Below are 22,362 nucleotides of genomic sequence, written 5' to 3'. Positions count from 1 at the left end.
GAGGAAAGTTGAAGTAATTATCTGCATCTTGAATTCAGTCACATGTGTTATCTTAAGCTGAATTAGAATTAGCTGGATCAAACGTAATAATAAGAAACTGCTCGTGTTAGCTTAAGTAAAACCTCTCTCTCTCTCTCTCTCTCTCTCTCTCTCTCTCTCTCTCTCTCTCTCTCTCTCTCTCTCTCTGCGAGTAAGAATTTCCATTTAAGAAACAATTAAATATTGCACCTCATCGGGTGATATCTTTTTCATAGCCTTATTCTGAATCAGTCCTTAAATGGAATTAGTAAATAGAAATTAGTAATGGAAGGTTCAAATAGCTATAATTGAATAATGCAGAAAAGAATTATAAATGCAAAAACATAATTGCCATTTAAATTGTTTTCTCTCTTTCATGCACCGTTAATGGACCTTCAGCATTTAGCTTTTTTATCGTTACTTGGAAGTTCATTCTGTCTGAGCAATCAAGTTTCCAATTTGTAAATTAGCCGTATTTTTTGGGGGTTTTTGTTTTTAGTTTTGCTTAGCAACTGTTCATAATTACGTTAGCGGAAACAAAAACAGGATCTCGCCTCCTTTTGACTCTTCCCATAATGTAATGTTGTCATCTCCTGCTGGCTAACGTGTAGACGAAATCACAAATGTTTAAAGGAAACCTTAATTAGGAAGAGAAGCTCTAACAAGGGAGAAGGAAGGTAACATCGACTTATTTCTCACACCGTAAATTTGTAATCTTTCCGCTACTAAGGGGTTGCGCTGTAATCAATTATACGGGCGCAAGAAAAGTTGTTTTTTGAAGAAATTCAAGAACAGATCTGGCTCAGTAACAAAAGATTTTTTTCTCAGTAAATAGCCACGAATGTTTGAATGGCCGGAGATAGGGATCGGAGCCAGTTATCTCTAGAAATTAATTAGCGCATTACGTTTCTGATAGATAATTGTGTGAAAGACAAATTTGCCCAGAGGATTCTGGCAAGAATCTCCGCACAAAGACTTAATATGATTAGAAGAACACAATTAGATGAAAATTTGAACAGAAAAGCTATTGGAAAAAGTAATAACATAACGAAACAATGGAAACGCATTGGAATCTGCTTTCTTTTTCCCAAGGAGCTTAGAAGAACGTCTAAGAGCATTGATTGGCTTGTATATTCCTCGTAACTATGGAAGAAAGATAAATTATGCAACCTGGAGAAAAGTAAAAATTAAAACTGAAACTATACAGCAGGCCAGAGTAGGAGAGCTTGCCGACGGACTTTCCAAATTAACTGTACCAAAATAAAAGTAAGAAAACAAATATTTAAACAACTGAGAAAAAAAAAACTGCTGAAAATCTCTTTGCAACACATTAAAAAAAATTAATGAAATTTTCATTCACGCAACATGAATACGGTGTCCTGACATACAAGTTCTTAACTAATTGGCTTTTTACTTTGTCCAACTGGTCTGACAACATCTTATGAGGTCATTGACATCTTTAGTGTTGGCACGTTTGGACTTCGTTGCTTTCGAACACGGGTCTCTTTCAGTCAGGAGTCAAATTTCACTCTGTACAGGACATTCAAAGAGTACCATACAGATCCTTAGACAATTAGAATATTCTTTATGCTTTATTCAGTGTGCTTTATGCTTTGCAGTTCTGATTTACTGCTGAAGTTGTCGTTAGTATTCCTCCTATTTAACTCACCAGCAACGGTATACTTCTTTAACATTTTTTTTTCTTAATTTTCTGTTTTTCTGTTTTTACTAAATGTAGGACTAAAGTGTACCCCAATATCTCAGCAACTGCATAACTAACGAAAAGATTGATAGCATCATGATCACAGTAGCAAGAGCAGAATGAGGCGCTACAACATCTTACCAAAATAAGATTATAATCACCTATATTGTATTACCGAGCGTTTTATAATAATAATGTTTAAGAGCCCAGCCTTGAACGGGAGACCTAATGGGAGCCATCAGTAACAGCAACAGAAAACACCACCTGCTGAGCGAGAAACATGTCTGCGACAAACAAAGTGGACATAAAACAACCCGAAGAATGTTATAATAACCTCGATATTGTACGAATTAAGGAATCCATCATCCTAAGTATGGAATTAATAGATGCTCAGCCTTCATGATATATACTGACCACGTTACAAAGCAATCGATCAAAGCGGCAGAAAAATTTAAATTGACACTTTGATTCCATCTGCAATAACGCTTCGGTTCAAGTACTGGCATTACGGTATGCGGGCATGTTATTACCTGCTGATTAATGGCTTCTATAAAATCGGTAAGGAATACTAGATTGCCTAACCAGCGTATAACAGCAACAGACCAGATATTAGTGCAGAGGATAAAGACGTAATATAAAGGTATATCTTAATTATACGCAATGTTTTATATATACATATTTATTATATTTATATTATATATATATATATATATATATATATATATATATATATATATATATATATATATATATATATATATATATATATATATGTATTTATATGTATATATAATGTAGGCACAGAGTTGTGGCATATGAAAACAGACTGAGAATAAGGAGTTTGGGGCATTGATGTTGGTTGATGATTGATTGATGATAGAGAAAACTAGCGGAGTCTAGTGAATGAATTTGAGAATGTCTGCAATTAAGAAGTCAAAAGTTAAACTGGCCATCAGTATGGCTTAGGGCAAGTGCAGATTAGTAAGATGAGGCGGCGAATGTTGATTTGAATGAAAAAAGAATGGAGTGGTTAATTGGTATAGGTAAACGGGAATAAATAAGGGAAATGATGACAGGATAAAATAAACGGTGAATCGCAGGATAGTTGATTCAGGGAAGGCTCCAGGGTACACTCCAAAGCTGTATAAAAGAAGAAAATTTTAATGGAAGCCAGAGGAGTTTCTATTGGAGCTAAGGCTGTATTGAGCCGACTCTCATTTATGACATTGCTCATATGGGATGCAAATGAAAGAAATTAGTTTAAGACTCTTGAGTTGAATTGTTTGCATAATGTACGTGAAGTAAAAAAGAGTGTGAAAAATGGAGGTACACAGAGGAATTGGTGGGAAGATTGGCGTAAATGAAAACTTAGATCAGAGTGCCTCAAGATAGTTTGGTTATTTAATGAAAATGGAGAATGAAAGATTAGTGGCAGCAGTGTATAATTAGGAATTGTTGGAAATTAAGAAAAGACCTGAAAGTGCTGAATGGACGGAGTAGAAAAGGCACTGACAGACAAGGACCCCCAAATCCAGGTAGTGAGAAAATTAATGCAAGAATGGTACAATGTATGTAGGGAGCTGTAACTTGGGAAACGAATTTTATACATGTATGTATATATATATATATATATATATATATATATATATATATATATATATATATATATATGTGTGTGTGTGTGTGTGTGTATATATGTATATATGTATATATGCACATATATTATGCATACTTGTATATATCGTAAATAGCTAGTAGCCTTCTAAGTAATTTCCTGAATGTTCTTTCATTATGCAAAATTTCACTGTCTGCTTTAAAGAACTGGAGAACAACGACGACAGTCGTCATTTATTACCTAGGCCTTTAACTGCACAGTAGTAGTATACACCTTAGTTTTACCTGAGCTGATTCACAGCTTTAACTGGGCCGAAGGATTAGACTTAAAGAACCAATTGGTTAGCAACGGGACCAAATACCCTACTATCGAGCATTTGAACACTAATGATTATATCGTTGATCTGCTGGAAATGATTAACTATCACTCACAAGAGAGCTGTGTCTGCCTGTCTGCCAATTTTTCTGTCTGTCTGTCTGTCTGTCTGTCAGCCTATTTGCCTGTCTCAGTATTAAATATTTGATAGGTTAACTGTGAGAAAATTCTCTTGTAACGTTCAGCCTAGTTCGTATTTCATTACAAATATCTCCATCAAATGCGACTGTGTTGAAAGTAATGAGGTTTTGTCCGTTATTATCCGTAATACATGCAAAATTTAGCTTTAGCAGTGCTTCTTGGAAACAAATGTTTTAAGTCACCATTAGAATATTAGATTTAATTTTGCGTTTACATACAATTAAAGATGTTATTTATATTTTTAGGCCAATTCCATTATGTTCCCATAGGGCCTATGCAGTCATATGCACATGGGGCTAACAACATTATATAAAAATCTAGTCTTGAGAGAACATGGAACAGACATCGGGAATCTGATGTGAACGTCGATGGGGCACAATGAGCGTCAGAAATTTTGGATTTGGTGGCATATATAAAAAAGAAAAGATATATTAATATCAAACTCTTTCTAGAGGTCTCATATCCTGGTGAATAACACCTGTTAATTTGTCTTTCTATGTTGAGACACGTTCAGGATAATAGACTTAATAGTTTAATTCCCTGATCAAACAACCAAAGTGACGATGTTTATATTTGATTCTGCAGGACTGTGACCGGCTTTCACGATCTAAGATATGTGCATTTTTTGTAGTTGTTGGAATTTTGCTGACATCTTAGCATTGGCATCTCTGCACATCATCGCTTTCCAACACAGTCCTTTTTCGTCGAGAGATAAATTTTAAACCGTACTAAGCCTCAGTCAGCAATACAGGACGGAAAATACTTTTCCATTAATAAAACTTATGGATCAAAGACTGAAATTTAATACATTACAAAAAAAGAAATTCTCAGCAATTTTTCTGTCAGAAGAAATTATTTATAACCATTAAAAAATTATGTACAAATGATGGCAGGCAACTGTTATGGATCTTCTACCCATCACTGCAACCCATTATTAATGGCCAGCAACCCATTATTTATAACCATTAAATAACTTTCTCGTATAATGTATAAATGATGGCCCTTAGCTACGTAAGTAACTGGTTATGGACGACGTAAACGAATCATCCACTGATAATCAGCATCAGTGGTCTGCAGAATCATAAGTTAAATGGTGTCAGTTGCTCGGAAAATGATTGCCATGCAGTTATTTTCCACATTGTACCATAATCCTGGCAACTTCACATCAAAATGTTTGCGTTGAATAAATTTAATTCATGAAGTAAATACGAGAACTCAAAATATTTTCGTCTACTTAATGTTTTCATGTCCCCCCAGGTCACAGTAAGTAATATTTATTAGTCCCTTTACTACTGTAGCATTCAATACCTTATCCTTTCTACTATCCATTTTCGTTAACTTTCAAAATTATTCAGATCATCCGTGCAATATTTTATTTTTGATGATTAAGTTTCTGGTCGCCATTCCTTTCCGTTGCACAGTTTATTTTTCTTCTCAAAATACTTTATGAGAGTCATGGCAAAGGCTTCAGCATATTCAGTTTTAGTATCCTGTAATAGAAAAATGTTGTGACAGCTTTGTTGACCGTCCGCACTTTTTTTGGCCGCCTTCAGATTTTAAAAACTACTGAGGCTAGAGGTCTGCAAATTGGTATGTTGATCATCCACCCTCCATTCAACAAACATACCAAATTGTAGCCCTCTAGGCTCAGTAGTTTTTATTTTATTTAGGGTTAAAGTTAGCCATAATCGTGCGTCTGGCAACGCTATAGGACAGGCCACCACCCGACCGTGGCTGAAAGCTCCATGGGCCAGGGCTCATACAGCATTATACAATGTTCAGAAAACTCGATTGCGCCGAAGAAACTTCAGCGCAATTTTTACTTGTTTTTATTTCAATCTCTTTGTCTTTCACTACCTTACCAAGTACATCTCATTGCATAACAAACATTTTCTTCGGCACATACACTGCAAACTGTTCCTTTTTTTTTTTGCTAAAATTTTATCTTCGAGATCCCGTTATGGACTGCTATTATTTCATTTCCATCTGTACCATTATCATCCGGACTCATTGGCGACTCATTGACACGATTCTTGAATTTTGCTTGGTCCCAATAACAAGATTCCATTACTGCATTTCTAGGACGACACAACACTGGTGTAGGTATGTAACAAGGCAAAAAAGGTTAGACTGAAGTCTTAGAACGTTTATGTAAACACCCATTTTTATATATATTCTAGCTGACCAACCCGGCGCTACCCGAGAAAACTGAAATGTTTTGCCTTACTTTAAATAGACATGGTAAATATATATATATACACACACACACACACACACACACACATATATATATATATATATATATATATATATATATATATATATATATATATATATATAACACACACACACACACACACACACACATATATATATATATATATATATATATATATATATATATATATATATATATATATATGGCATATATCTTTGTCTGGTTAAAATTGAGAAAAATAGAAAGAGAGAGAGAGAGAGAGAGAGAGAGAGAGAGAGAGAGAGAGAGAGAGAGAGAGAGAGAGAGAGAGCCTTGCAGTGGCAAATATTTTTTTACCCCACTCCCACCAAGGAAGACCGTACCAACGTTCCTCAAAGTGCAGCAGTAACCGTTTCTTAATTTAGTCCCTGTTTGCGTCATATAAACGTAGATTCTGCAAATGCCTTTCAGAAAATATTTCAAAGTGAAATGATCTACATTCCGCTATAACGATTTCCGAAGGTAAAAACGAAGAAGGAACTAACGAATTAATGACGAAATGCACATTTGAGCGAATAAAAAGATGAAGCAACATACATCATACACGGCGGGTTTAGCCAGCAGCTAATACACATGCACGGATGGTGGTGAATTTGTTTCGTCTCGACATACAAATTATCAATACAGTGTGATCCAGTGTTGATTTTATCGAGGTAATAAGCAATTATATTAATAATTATGATAAATTATGATAAAAATTCATGTAAATTCTGATAAATAATTAATGTTATAGGGCACATTGTCGTAGGCTAAACAGGATGAACGGCAGTTCTTTATCTCCAAAGTTATGCGCATAACTATGAAATTTTTTTAGTTAAGTATTTAGAAACGATGATGGTTAATACCTCAAGGTACTGAATAATATGTATTTTATTGGCAAGTTATAATTAAGATACGTTTGGCTTAAGATGAACACTGAAAAAAATGTTGTAACTTCGTCACGAGTAATTTTCAATGTTCTTAATCTCCAGAGTTGTGCCCGTAACCATGAAGTTTTTTTTCCCTGGATTAAGTACTTAAGATATGATGATGGTAATACCACAGGGTACTTAAGAATTTGTATTTTATTGGCAGGGTATGATTAAGGTATGTTTGGCTTAAGATGAACACTGAAAAAAAGTGGTAATTTTGGTGCGAGTAATTCTTTAATGAGGGGGTAGTTCTGTCACAGAAGCATTTAGGCCGTTACTACTTTTTTTCCGTGGCGAGGATTGTAAGGGCTGTCTGATGTGGTGGTAGAAGTTATATTTTGAATTACATTGCTTTATGACTGAATGAAAGTAATTCTAATATAGGCAAACACATCTGTTTAATTTTTTGGTTGTACTAAACTGATTATAGGGTTTGGACTGGGAGGAGTTTAATGACGTCACCAACAGAAAAGGTGGTGGTTTCCTCCCAAGCTACTGGTGACTTGCATAAAGTTATTGAAGAAAAGGTGAACAGCACTGGTAAAAACGAAATTTTAATTTGTTTTGTCTGTGTTTGTATGTCTGTCACAGGGTAGGGGTTTGATTTAGTGTTATGACCTTTCTGGGGTGACATAGGGGCCACGTGCAAAATTTTGTCTGGGTCTGTCAGGTGGTTCGGATCTCTGTAGAGGACAAACATACAAACATTCACTTTTATATATATATATATATATAGTATATATATATATATATATATATATATATATATATATATATATATATATATATATATATATATATATATATATACACATACCGACTATGCCCGTTTTTCTGTTCTTCTGTTGTTTTTTCGTTTACAGGAAATGTGAATAATCTCTTCTGGAAAGCTTGTTTTGATGGTCAGTGCCTTTGATCCTTGTTCCTTATAGATGCTTCCTTATAGATACTTGTTGAACATTTCGACATCGTATAATTTAAATGTTAGTGTTCCTGTATATTAATAAAAGATAATTTTTGCTCTTTTTGATCTTCTGTTTGGGTTGAATTCTTCCATAGCTACTTCCACCACTACAAGTATCACAGCTATTATTAGTAATGACGCATTATGTGGGTTTCACCCTTACCAAAGGGCTCATCAGGAGGGTTTGACCTGTTTTTATTCTCAAGGAAACAGGAACAGGCACGGACACAAGGTTCCCACGACTCACCCTCCCTGTTTATCACTTTTCCAGATGGAATCGATACATGTTGGTCCTTAAGAGCTGTTTATTGGGACTACTCCCAGTCCACTACCCACCAATCCACCCAGCTATAATTAGGCACCAATGTCCCCTGGGGCCCAGGTGAGGCCATGGAACCAGTTACCCCACCCCAACCAGGTGAGGTGTCCAGGCCCATGTCCCTCGACCTTCCGAAACCCTGCAGACATTGGCATCCACTCAGAGCTGCCAGTGTCCCCTGGTGCCCAGATAAGGGCATGGGACCAGATACCCCACCCCCACCAGGTGAGGTGTCTAGGCCCAAGTCCCCCCACCATCCGAACCCCAGCAGACATTGGCATCTACTCAGAGCTGCCAGTGTCCCCTGGTGCCCAGATAAGGGCATGGGACCAGATACCCCACCCCCACCAGGTGAGGTGTCCAGGCCCAAGTCCCCCCACCATCCGAACCCCAGCAGACATTGCCATCTACTCAGAGCTGTCAGTGTCCCCTGGTGCCCAGATAAGGGCATGGGACCAGACACCCCACCCCCACCAGGTGAGGTGTCCAGGCCCAAGTCCCCCCACCATCCGAACCCCAGCAGATATTGGCATCCACTCAGAGCTGACAGTGTCCCTTGGTGCCCAGATAAGGGCATGCGACCAGATACCCGACCCCCACCAGGTGAGGTGTCCAGGCCCAAGTCCCCCAACCATCTGAACCCCAGCAGACATTGGCATCCACTCAGAGCTGCCAGTGTCCCCTGGTGCCCAGATAAGGGCATGGGGCCAGATACCCCGTCCCCACCAGGTGAGGTTTCCAGGCACAGCCCCCCCACCATCTGAACCCCAGTGAACACTCACAGCTGCAAGAAAAAGTGGCTGGCGAACCAGGGGCAATCCAAGCAAGGTCTGTGAACCCTGCAAACACCAAGGTTTATCAGGGAGCCATCATTGTTCTGAAACAATAGGGAAAATGGACATATAGAATCTTTCAGTGGGCTCGAGGATTTGGAGAATTTGCTCGTATGTATATATATGTATATATATATATATATATATATATATATATATATATATATATATATATATATATATATATATATTGTGATGAGAAAGTAGCATTCCATACCTCCCTATATACATCATGGCATCTTGACACCGTTCCATCAAATATTTTGCTTAGACTGCCTGTGGCCCATTGGGTCACTTTTTTACCCCTTTTACGGTGGAGGGGTTGGAAGAGGGAAGGGGGAGGGGGATGGAAGGCCCAGAAGACTTCAGAATTCCCAGAAGCCTTTGGAATTCCTAGAAGCCTCCTGGATCCCAGTGTGCATTCAAACACAAACAAGACAGAGTTTTAGCTTTATATATATATATATATATATATATATGTGTGTGTGTGTGTGTGTGTATGTATGTATGTATATTTCTACAAGCGTTGGTTTAATTGCAAATGCTTACCTTAGAAGTAAACACATCTAACTGGGAGCCAAACTTTGTGCGAGAAATAAATGCTAGGAGAATTATGATTCAAGTAAATGAGACGAATCAGGAGAGAAATTCCAGTTTTACATTAAATCAAAAGATCAATTACAAAGAGCCATAAATCTGGGCTCTTTGCACCTCTCAAGTGAAATGATACAAATTAAATAACTAGAGTGCCACACAGTTAATAATGAGACATAAATGAAATAAGCTTGAAGGCTTGATTGATGGACGTAGGGGCACAGAAGGGTACAGATGTTCTACAACGTTTCACACACTCCTTCTGTAATGTATGGAGAAAGGAACACGATCACTGGGGGAGCCAAAACACAGTCTAATTATTACATGGGAATGCTGAAGGCTCAAGGAGTAACGTCGAGAGAAGTTCAGTTAAATTATTCTGTACAAGAAATCATGGTCCAGCACATTGCAATTAGAAAAGGAAAAGGAAATAAGGTAAGCGTAATAGATAAATGACCGAACACTGTCCACTGCACAATACCTTTATTCCTCAAGTGAAGCTCCTTGGTTGGAAGATACAATGGCTCTCAGACGAGTTGGCCCTGCTACATGGGGCACTTCAGGTAGCCCTGGGATGGTAAGGTGATTGGCCAGACAAAGATCGAGCGAGGGCTTGGGGGTCACACTGGCAACATGTTAATGCGTCAGCCCTCTGTCTGCTTCTGCTTGCCGACACTGGTGTCTGCTCTTACTAGGCCTAGCTTTCTCACCGGCTTTCATAGCCCCAAGCAGTTCAGATGTCCTGGCTGAGGAGGGCGATTCCTGTTAATTCCTGCTTTGGGCATTGTCATGTTTCAGCCAGGGAACATAGGTCTTTTTTGTGTGGGAAGAAGAGGGATCGGCCGAAGAATGAGTGTCTTGGGAAAAACAGCTTCAGTTAAGTGCTTTGCAGGGGCTTAGTTAGGGAAAGTGCTGACCTTGACTCATTTAATGGGCAAAACTTAATTTATGGAGAGCTGCTTCTTAAACGCTCCCTGTTTCTCTGTGCTGTTTCTCTATAATTAAGTATAGAGGGCTGTGAAGAAGTGAATACCTCTAGCAATATATATATATATATATATATATATATATATATATATATATATATATATATATGTGTGTGTGTGTGTGTGTGTGTGTGTATATGTATATATATATATATATATATATATACATACATATATATATATATATATATATATATATATATATATATATATATATATATATATATATATATATATATATATATATATATATATATACATACATATACACACAGACTTATGTATCCCATTTGTTTCTTTGCACGTTTATTTATGCACCACATGCGTATGTATTTGACTGGCAATTTTCCCAGACATGGAAATCAATAATGCGTTAAATTGACTCCACTCCGCTATCTCCCATGAGGTCTCATTTATGAGGGTAAGAGAGAGAGAGAGAGAGGAGAGGCCGGGTAGAGGGTAGGATGGGGTTTTGGGTAAGTGTTCTGCAAAGGGAATTATAAATATGTACTGCACAGAATTTCAGGGGAAACTGATTGGAGAAAAATCCGAGCAACCGTGACACAAATGATATCAAAAGACGGATGAGAAAATCTATCAGTCACATTTCAAGGAAACTAATAACATATTTTCATGGTGTTATGCATTTAAAACAAAATCAATCAATCACATTTCCAGGAAACTAATAACATATTTTCATGGTGTTATGCATTTAAAACAAAATCGAGCAAATAAATCACGGGGAATGATGGGAGATAAAAATTGCTAAAGAAAACACCCGCTGGGCAGCCGCTTGTTTGGCACCCAGGTGGTCTTAGGGGAAAACGGACAGACAACCAACTAGGAATTACAAATAGTATTAAAAAATATCATATAAAGACTTGGCTCTTACAGTAGTAAAGGAAACCTTCTTGCATTTGTAGACTTCATGGTATTATAAACGTATGGGGAAATTTACTTATAGATCCACCTAACATCGCCTCCTCAGTTTTTCGCCCACACGCCTTAAATTATATTCCTTAGCCTGTGGACGGGAGATAACAGGGAACCGCTGAAAGCGTATAAACGCCCACCCGAAAAAGACGCCGGAGAGACGAATAATCAGAAGAGGAGCAAATGTAGACGAAAAGAAGAAAAACACTCGAGGGACGCACGTGGCAGCACGTATCACAAGAGGTCCTTTCGGATTGCGAACTCCCTCCGAGTAAAATCATCCCCCCTTCCTCCCACCCCTCCAAACCCCTCTATCGGTATCCCTGGTCAACCCCCCGCCTCTCTTCTCAGCCCTCCGCGATTGATGGGGTTGATGGGTGGGGTGGGGTAGGGAGGGGGACAGCTTTCTGGGAGAGAAAGGAGGGGACGTTGAGGGTGGGAAGCACGTGCCCGTGCTTAATTGGGGTAAAAAGCTCAAGAACGAAAACAATGGGGGCGTACAGAGTAAAATTTCGAACAAGACACACACACACAGAGTTTGGAGTGAAAAGGAATATGTCCAAAGACATTATATATATATATATATATATATATATATAATATGTAATATATATATATATATATATATATATATATATATATATATATATATATATATATATATATATATATATATATATATATATATATATATATATATATATATATATATATATATATATATATATATATATACATATATATATATATATATATATATATATATATATATATATATATATATATATATATATATATATATATATATATATATATATATATATGTGCTCTTTGGAATGTGCTGTAAGAGAAAGTCATGGACTAACGTTCTCACCGTTCAGTTAAGTCGTTAAGACCAGGTAGAAAGTATGTGGTAACATTTTAATAAGATGAAGAAATGCAAAATAAGCGTTATAATCAAATACTATTAAAAGTATTAAGTTTATTATTATTGTGGCTATATGCGTATGGGTCGCTATAAAAATAATAAAAAATAGTAATTAAATTATAAATTATTTCGTGAGAACATTGCTGGAAATACGGATAACTAATTTGAAATTGACATCAGTTACCCAAGAGTCAGGAGCGATTACACTTAGTAAATTGAATTAAGAAATGTAGTAAACTGAGTTAAGAAATGTAGTAAATTGAATTAAGAAATGTAAATTGAATTAAGAAATGTAGTAAACTGAATTAAGAAATGTAGTAAATTGAATTAAGAAATGTAGTAAATTGAATTAAGAAATGCAGTAAACTGAATTAAGAAATGTAGTAAGTTGAATTAAGAAATGCAGTAAACTGAATTAAGAAATGTAGTAAGTTGAATAAAGAAATGCAGTAAGTTGAATTAAGAAATATAGCAAGTTGAATTAAGAAATATAGTAAATTGAATTAAGAAATATAGCAAGTTGAATTAAGAAATATAGTAAATTGAATTAAGAAATGTAAGTTGAATTAAGAAATGTAGTAAGTTGAATTAAGAGACGTAGTAAACTGAATTAAGAAATGCAGTAAATTGAATTAAGAAATGTAGTAAACTGAATTCAGAAATGCTTCCAATACTGGCAGCTCAGCTCAAATGAACAGCTAAGAAGGGATAGAAAAACGCTGCTTACGATACTGTAGGCAAAAGCTTTTACAAGTTTCTGCATCATTTAGTAACGCCAGAACAGGCCTCTGGCAACGCTAAGGGCAGTGACGCAAGTTAAGTCTACCTTAGTTTAACCAGACCGCTGAGCTGATTAACAGCTCTCCTAGGTCTGTGACACAAGCGCACCTCGTGTGGTGCACCGTAGTCATTACTTGAGGGTGTTTGCAGCATCCCTTCGCCCCCTAGCTGCACCCACTTTTTAGTTTTCTGTAAAAGAAAACTATTGTGCCGACTATGTCTGTCCGTCAGCACATTTTCTGTCCGCCCTCAGATCTTAAAAACTACTGAGGCTAGAGGGCTGCGAATTGGTTGTTGATCATCCACCCTCCAATCAACAACCATACCAAATTGCAATCCTCTAGCCTCAGTAGTTTTTATTTTATTTAAAGTTAAACTTAGCCATAGTCGTGCGTCTGGCAACGATATAGGATAGGCCACCACCGGGCCGTGGTTAAAGTTCCGTGGGCCGCGGCTCATACAGCATTATACTGAGACCACCGAAAGATAGATCTATTTTCGGTGGCCGCGTTGATTATATGCTTTACAGGAAACTCGATTGCGCTTTCTTTGGAGATTTCTTCCCCGTTTGGTGTATTTTCTGGATCTCACCATCTCGCTGTCCAACCACTCCAACATCCCATTTTCACTGTCCAATAGCTTTGCATCGATGGTGTTCTAGTACGTGGCTACATAGCCTAAATTTCATTATTCGTAATTACTATAGGAATTTGTACAAAAACATCCAACTTAGCCCTTGCCAGGCTGGTTATATTTATGAAAAATAATTTTTTTTATATTTTCTGTTCTGTTTATCTGTTTATCACTTCAGGTATGAATATTGTCGTAGAAATCTGTCATCCACAAAGACCTAACGAGTTTATATCACGAAAGAAGTAGCACAGTTAACCAATGTGATTATTCTGATCACAGCGCTATCACGGCAATTTCCATATTGTCACGGTGCTCTGTAAATGTGGCTATTTTTTTAATATGGAAAATGCCGTGATAGCCCCCACGATCAGAATAACCACTTTGGTTAACTGTGTTACTTCTTTCGTGATATAAACTCGTTAAGGTCTTTGTGAATGATAGATTTCTATGACAATATCCACTCTCCTCTCTCTCTCTCTCTCTCTCTCTCTCTCTCTCTCTCTCTCTCTCTCTCTCTCTCTCATGCCAATGCCGCCAGCACCGCTATGCAAATCCACCATGGAAAACATTAGGGCTAAAATTAAAAGTCTGTGTACCTGAAATGATAAACAGATAAACTGAACTGAAAATATAAAGAATTTGTTCTCAAATATAACCTGACTGGCAAGGATTTACTTGGATATTGTTGTACAAATTCCTATGGTAGTCACGAGTAAAAAAAATTTAGGCTATAAAGCCAAGTACTGGGACACCTCCATCAATGCTAAAGCTTAGACAGTGAAAAGAGGATGTTGGAGTGGTTGGACAGCGAGATGGTGAGATCCAGAAAATAAACCAAACGGGGAAGAAATCCCCAAAGGTGTATTAAGAAGTAATAATTAGAGAGATTGGACAGCAAAATAAAAAAAAAGGGAAGCGAGAATGGAAGGAGGGTAAAAGGTTAAAAGTGACAAGTTGCGAAGAGCGCAAAAAAAAAAAATAAATAAATAAATAAATAAATAACTTGAAGTGAATCGAGGCAGTTGTGCAACTCAGAAATCCCTCGACTTTTGCCTACGGGTCTCACCATAGGCATTACCCCTTAGGCGGTAATAACATCAAGGGTGATTATGAGGGACAAAAGGTAGTGTTATGAAACTGTGCTTTTGTGTTTGTTACTTTCGAAACCTTATTTAGTATTATTGGTTAATATAATATATATTTCCTTTCAATTATATATATATATATATATATATATATATATATATATATATATATATATATATATATATATATATATATATATATATATATTACTAAAAGGACCTCATTCAAACTGGATGGTATCTAATGGAGTATTTATTCAGAAAAAGTTTTTCTGAATAAATACTTCATTAGATACCATCCAGTTTGAATGAGGTCCTTTTAGTAATTCTACTAATGCACAGAACAATTGTGTATGTGATAAAGTTAATATAATATATATATATATATATATATATATATATATATATATATAGTATATATATATATATATATATATATATATATATATATATATATATATATATATATATATATATATATATGTATGTATGTATTATTGCATGCGTTTGTGACCTAGCTCGCTCTTACTGTAGTGATTTGGACTCGCATTTACAAGATCCGTGGTTCGATAACAGTCTGTCGATCACGTGATCAGTCTACCCACATACCCAGAGTCAACTGGGTTTGAAGAACCTGAAGAAACATATATAGAAACATATATATATATATATATATATATATATATATATATATATATATATATGTATATATATATATATGACACACCTATATACATATGTATAGATAGATAGATAGATTGGTAAATGGGGCCAGTGATGATGCAAGTATTTTCCGAACTCGCCAAATACGCCTAAATCGGTCCTTTCTTTAACTACTGAGTCCAGTTATAACAGGCTCCTAGAAATAGGTGCAGAAATCCTCTCCGCATATCGTAAGACTATGAGCATAGGGCGACCTTTGAAAGCCAAAGGCGAAAGAATGATGTCCTCAAGCTCTCAGGTATATGTCTGTTTCAGTCGAGCCATCACTCACGATGGCACTTTATTGCAGTTACGGTTGAAGTGAGCTGTAGCCTTCAGCACCTAGTCGACGATGACTATAAATACTGAATGTTATAGGCTTGTGTAAAAAAAAAAAATAATGACTGTGTAATATTACGAATACAAATAATGACTGTGTGTAATATTACGAATACAGGAAGAAATATGAAACAAATAACTATAACAACGACGATAACATGAGCATTCAACATCAAATGAGAAAGAGCACGTCATGTAGGCACCTCAGTAGCAGAAAGAAATTTTTCTGAATTCCCTTAAGATGCTCTCTGTATTTTTAAAAGGGTAGAATAATAAAATTGCAGCGGGGAACATGAAATGTGAAATGCTATGGTACTGTAATTGACAGCATTGGTTTCCTTGTAGCACCGACCTTTGAGTATGGGGAAACAGAAAAAATCAAAGTTTTTAACCATAATATCATAAGCGCCATTCTTACATCCCGTCTCGACGGCAACTGTGTAAGACACTTTATCCAGGTGAACGATGCTATCGGTACTCAGCCCCTTCGTGTATGAATGGTTAGAAAATTACTTTTTATGAGGCCTCAGTATGAGTTACTGAAGTGAATTGCATATCTCAACAACACTTGCAAAGAAACGTGTACAGCAATTGACAAAAGTATCATTAACCAGCCTTACAAAATTGATGGTCGAAGCATTTTGGACGCAATAACACGAAAACCATAATACTCGTATATTAAGTGGATTATATGTGCGGTGTACCATTTGATGACGATTTCTTTATCAACTGATACACCAATTTCATTAACCATTTTATTGTGTGTGTGTGTGTGTGTGTGTGTGTGTGTGAGAGAGGGAAAGAGAGACAATTGTCACGAAAACATGACGTATATCTAAAGGTCATATAAGAGGTTTGTCCAGGATCTTACACTTATTTTTCAAATATAGACATCTGGAGGTAGTATTTGGTGACATTTATAGCTTACAAAAATTAAAATGGGTTGAAGAAAACAAGAAAAAATTAAGGAAAACAAAGCTTCGAAAGATGATCATACGTCCGTGAGAGAGAGAGAGAGAGAGAGAGAGAGAGAGAGAGAAAAAGAGAGAGAGAGAGAGAGAGAGAGAGAGAAGAGGAGAAAAAACTGATTTACCAACAGATGTTTATATCGTTTAGACGGACACTGCATCATGTCAAATCCACAATAAAAGTACTGTAATGGAACCGTTTTTTATCAAAGGACGCTAAAAGAAACAAAACAAAAAATAAAAAATAAAAAAATAAAAAAAAATGATTGAAGGCATCATAAGCTTCGATCATTAATTGGTTACGGTGCATCTCTTGGAAGTAAAAAAAATTATATATAAAAAACTTGTATATGAGTTTTAAGTTAGAATTTCTTACCGCCTCAAGGTGTCAAGGTTCCTCTGACTTGCAATAAACAGAGGGCCATTTGGATTTGCGAGACGTTTCGCAGATGATAATAATGTGGGATTATACTGGAGTTAATTGACGGCGAGGAATGAGAAAGCTGAGTAAAATGACTTTCTGCAAACATTCTTGCATGCGATGCTTGGAGGAAAACAGGAGGTTTGTTTTTTTTGAAATATGAATGTACAAGCTGAGTTAAGTCTACCTTAGTTTTACCAGACCACTGAGCTGATTAACAGCTCTCCTAGGGCTGGCCCGAAGGATTAGACTTATTTTACGTGGCTAAGAACCAGTTGGTTACTTAGCAACGGGACCTTCAGCTTATTGTGGAATCCGAACCACATTATAGCGAGAAATGAATTTCTATCACCAGAAATAAATTCCTCTAACTCTTCATTAGCCGACCGGAGACTCGAACTCAGGCCTAGCCAGTGCTAACCGACGACTCTACCGACTGGCCCAACGAAGAGTGTGTATAAGCTGAGGTATTAAGTGCTGGTAGCAGTAGCATTTTGTGATAAGGAAAATCATACACTGTTCTACTGAATTTGTTTCTTGCAATACCGGACTTTACTTAAGCAAGTTGGATCCTAATTGCCGAAACTAAACGAGAAATCCAAAGTAATTGTCCAAAAAGTTTTAAGACTCGAATTACTTTCTAATTTTGGTAAATTTTTATCGTATTTTTTGAACATTCAGAAAAGCATTACTTAGTCCTGTCAGTCATAAAGATCCGGCATTGGGTGTGTAAAGAACTAAGTAGGTTACTTGATCCATGCTTAAGAATCAGTTAGTGGTAGTTAGGATTTAAGGGAAAAACCTATAACGAGAAAGGATACATTGACATATGCTGATTGATGGACCGATAAACAAATTGAGTTACAATTAGTAAGGGTCAATAAGACTACAAAAATAGTCGGCTTTTGTCAAAATATTACCAAGAAAAGTTGTCGTTGAAAATCAATAGATAAAAAGAAAAAAATCTTACAAGCAAAAGCCCATTTATAAAATCTAAATTTGTTACATAAATACTCTTTTTCATTCGAATGAATGAGTTCATAAGTAAGTATACCTAAGTTTAACTAGACCACTGAGCTGATTAACAGCTCTTCTAGGGCTGGCCCGAAGGATTAGACTTATTTTACGTGGCTAAGAACCAATTGGTTACCTAGCAACGGGACCTACAGCTTATTGTGGAACCCGAACCACATTATACCGAGAAATGAATTTCTGACACCGGAAATGAATTCTTCTAATTCTTCATTGGCCGGCCGGAGATTCGAACGCGGGTCCGGCAGAGTGCTAGCCGAGAGTTCATAAAATCATAAAATCGTAATAATGGCCTATTTGTATTTCCAGTTTACTAACGTTTCCCGAAAAGAGATAGTTCCCTTCACATCCCCAAAAATTTCTCCAGGACCCCAGAGCCTGAAAACCTTCCCCTCTAAGATCCCGAAGTTCTCTGCACTAGAAAACTTGAATAGTAGATACGCATTGTCAGGAGGGGTAACCGGTCATTACAAGATGGTTGCGCAGTTCACCAGTCATTAATTAGTTGTGTGTAAGGCAGATACTGCTGACTGGTAGATTTCAAAATGCAGTTCTGCAGTCTTCGTGAAATAATATCATAAAGTTACATGACAAAAAATGGTAAATTTCAGAATTTTATTAATGTCACTATGAGTGATCTCAAGTTGAAATCCGCCAGTCTCTCCTAATTCACTTTGTCCTTAGATGACAATTACTTTTCCATCTTATTTAACTTTTCCCTTCTTATTATGCTAATATGCACTAGTACGTAGGGATACATTTACCTATTTCCCTTCTTACTGTCTTGTAACAAGCTCTTTGTTGGGTGAATCAGTAGAGCTGCGGACTGTCAGTCGATGGGCCGGAGTTCAATTCCCCGGCCGGCTGATGAAGAGTTAGAGGAATTTATTTCTGGTGATAGAAATTAATTTCTCGCTGTAATGTGGTTCGGATTCCACAATAAGCTGTAGGTCCCGTTGCTAAGTAACCAATTGGTTCTTAGCCACGTAAAATAAGTCTAATCCTTCGGGCCAGCCCTAGGAGAGCTGTTAATCAGCTCAGTGGTCTAGTAAAACTAAGGTATACTTAACTTTACTGTCTTGTAATATAGCCAGTCAGTTCGACTGCATCTGAGCATAGCGGAAAAGTGGCGCAATAAGATTTTTTTTTTTTTTTGTTGCCAAAGAAAGAAAAATATTGTATATTTCATGCACAATTTCGCTAGGAGGGTGCCTCGTCTCTCATTCACAGAAATTGCAACGTCATTTTACTCTCCTGGCAGTTGAAAAATGTACAAAAAAAAGTCTGTATACGAGGAAATATGTCCTCATACTAATGGAATTTACAACCTTTCACCGAGATATTCGGCGGCCATTGCGTGGAGGAAGCAGTCGGAGAAATCACTAGTTTGCGGGTAAGGTGATAATCCTAACAGATTGTTCTTGTGACCGTCCCGAAATTTATTGATTGGATGATACCTACAGAGGTGCGCGGCGTTCTAGATTCTAGATGGTGTCCACGGCTCCCTGGGCAACAATTGCGGTTTCGTTGATCCTGGTCGAATTTACGAGGCGATCCCGGGTATCACTTATGTGGTGACTGTGTTATGCTTAGCAGTCATTTCGAAAGGCGCCTGTGTGATTACGTCACTTTGTCGTGAGCAGAGTTATACGCTTATAAAGACCGTTCGTGTGATGGATTGCCAGGATTCCATACCGGTCTCGATGGCCCAGGCAGTTTTCTCTCTTCTGTTATATCATCCAATTTTCAAAGGCATTTATTACGTGGCGAAAAGCTCGTTTTACGTGTGTATATATATATTTATATATATATATATATATATATACATAAATATATATATATATATATATATATATTTGTTTATTTATTTGTATATATATGTATATATATATAAATATACATATATATCTATATATATATATATATATATATATATATATAACTGAATATATATATATATATATATATATATATATATCTATATATATATATATATATATATATATATATATATATATATATATATATATATATATATATATATATATTCAGTTGTAGGTTGGTATTATCCCTAGTTAAGATCAAAGAAACTTTGTTAATGTCAATAGTTTAAGCCAAATCATTGGTATGTGTGAGTAGAGACATCCACCCGCAGGTTTTTAAATGATTTGTTATTGTCGTCCTGAAAGCAGTCAGATAAGAATATGAAAGAAGGACACAGTTAATCTAAGTTTCCTCTCCTCCTAATTATCAAAAGATGGGGAAAGAGATGGACTTGAATTATAAACCTGATCAGTCCACGAATCTCATTAGGTTTCCGTTTATTCTTTAAGAACCCCCGTAGGAGGGTAGTGCAGTCAGTGCACCTCATGCGGTGCACTATAGGCATTGCTTAAGGTTCTTTGTAGGGTGCCTTCGGCCACTAGCTGCAAACCCTTTCATTCCTTTTACTGTACCTCCGTTCATACTCTCTTTCATCTTACTTTCCACCCTCTCCAAACAATTTTTTAATTGTGCGACTGCCAGGTTTTCCTCCTGTTACACCCTTCAAAACTGTTTACTGTAAATTTCCGTTTCGGCGCTGAATGATCTCATAGGTTCCAGCGCTTGGCCTTTGGCCCAAATTCTGTATTCTGTTCTGTTCTATTCTTTAAGAACCACTTAAAAACTGATGAGTCGTTACGAGAGTATAGAATTGGTAAATCCATTGTCTAATCAACTGTAAATATCGTGGATGCAGTAAATGATTTCATAAGTATCAGAGATATGATTTTATATAGTGACGATTTTCCTTCTGTTGCAATCCATTCTTGGGATTATCAGATGACAGTAATTATGTGATTTTTCCTGGATTTATGAGTGTTTAAACATTCAAATGACAATATCTTACTACCTGCATGTAATCGAACTCGATACAGTTATTTACTTGTGTTTTTTTTTATTCTTAAAACATCAATGAAACATCGATGGGAAAATGGAGTTATTCGTGATAAAAAAGAGTTGACATCATTAGAATGGACATCATTTATCTCTTTTTTATGTATTATTTCAGATATCAAAGTTAGATTAAAATCAGATAAAATTAGCTGACATATATAGTTCTTTTTGAAGCGATTTGGCGTTCAGTTTTTAGGGTTTAATTCGGTATATTAGCTTTTTTTTGTGCTTATTAAAAATGGCCGCGTTATTAAAATGTTTGATAAAGCCACCCTACGGCCTTTTTAAAGGACCTTTGTAAAAAAATGGAAGTGTATTTTCCAGGTTTTTCTGAATGTTGAAAAAATGAGTACAGTTGTTTTAAAGGCAACTTTTATTAAGTAATAGGCATGTACAAAGACAGATTTGATAAAATGATTGTAGATAGGTCTTAAAATGAATTTCCTCCACACGCTACTTTCATTCGTCATTCATGCTTTGACCGTGTAGGGGGGTATTGCCGTCAGTACGCCTCATGCGATGCACTGTAGGCACTGCTTAAGGTCCTTAACAGCGTCTCTTCGGCCCCTAGCTGCAACCCCTTTCATGCCTTTTACTGTACCTGCGTTCATATTCCCTTTCTTCCACCTTACTTTCCACCCTCTTCTAACAGTTATTTCACAGTGCAACTGCTAAGTTTTCCTCCTGTTACACCTTTCAAACCTTTTTAATGTCAATTTCCGTTTTAGAGCTGAATGATCTCATAGGTCCCAGCGCTTGGCCTTTGGCCTGAATTCTATAGTCTATTCCATTCTATTCTATCCATGTCTTGAACAAATTATCCACGAAGAAAATTTTGTCTTGAAATATTTATGTTAAAAATAAACATCGACTGCTGTAAACTGTAGTA

Source organism: Macrobrachium rosenbergii, chromosome 14 (genome assembly GCF_040412425.1).
Source record: "Macrobrachium rosenbergii isolate ZJJX-2024 chromosome 14, ASM4041242v1, whole genome shotgun sequence".
NCBI lineage: Eukaryota > Metazoa > Arthropoda > Malacostraca > Decapoda > Palaemonidae > Macrobrachium > Macrobrachium rosenbergii.
The sequence above is the reverse complement of the archived record's forward strand: the minus strand, read 5'-3'. Positions refer to the sequence as shown.